Source organism: Carlito syrichta, unplaced genomic scaffold (genome assembly GCF_000164805.1).
Source record: "Carlito syrichta isolate Samal-C Ts95f unplaced genomic scaffold, Tarsius_syrichta-2.0.1 Scaffold301804, whole genome shotgun sequence".
Lineage (NCBI taxonomy): Eukaryota > Metazoa > Chordata > Mammalia > Primates > Tarsiidae > Carlito > Carlito syrichta.
Window position 1 is genome coordinate 249380 of NW_007245900.1, and position 810 is coordinate 250189.

The window sequence follows — 810 nt, forward strand, 5'->3', positions numbered from 1 at the left end:
AAAAAAAAAAAAGAGAGTAAATGTTGGAAGAACTCCCTTAGTAAGATCCAGTCCATGCCTCACCTGTGGCAAAAGGTACATGACCACACCCTTGTGATCCTCACTGGCCCTATCTCCTCTCTTCTCCTTCCTTCTCCTCCTCCTGTGAAGCAAAAAGGTCAGCCTCAATTGTTCCTTCGGACATAACGAACTAAGTGATTCTGGAGCCTTCAAACTATTTTCCGAGCTGCTGTGTGTCAAGGCTGAGGCAGGTCCAGAGGAATCCACGAAGCGCTTCAGGTGTGAGCCACATTGATGAATTTCCTCAGCATCACGGAACTCATCTTCACTGCTAGAACAAGAGAACTCTGGGACTGGATTGTAGACAGGCTGACATAAATGCTTGCAGAAGGTAGGCTGCGACTGGGTGGTGAATTCTCAGGGCCTGTGCTGTTTTGTGCTGGAGTCTGATGGTGTCCCAAGTTGGAGAACACAATCCAACCGGTAGGAAAGACAGACGCTTCTCTGACTTACATAGACAAGTCGATTCTGGAGGTCAGACGGTCTGGAAAGGCCATGTGCTGAACAGAGGCTCCCAGGAACCAGGCTGACATATTGCAGCTACAAGGTTAACAGGACTTAGAATTCTGTCTGCATGCTTCTCAGATTCCTTCTGGTCCTGAGCAATGTGCACAACACAAAGCAGTAGGTTAATTGACTCTAACGAGATTCATGGTCTCTTTGAGAGTTTCCGTTTCCTTTCTCTGCCCATCATCTTTGCAGTTTTGAAGACTGTCGTCAAAAACCTTCAACTGTTCTATCAAGATTTGC

General features: G+C 46.9%; 1 protein-coding gene across 1 annotated transcript in view; it reads right to left on the reverse strand.

Annotated features, from left to right (window-relative positions):
• Window positions 1-810, reverse strand: part of GRIP1 (glutamate receptor interacting protein 1) — a 388420-nt gene that overhangs the window by 166131 nt on the left and 221479 nt on the right. The window lies entirely within an intron of this gene.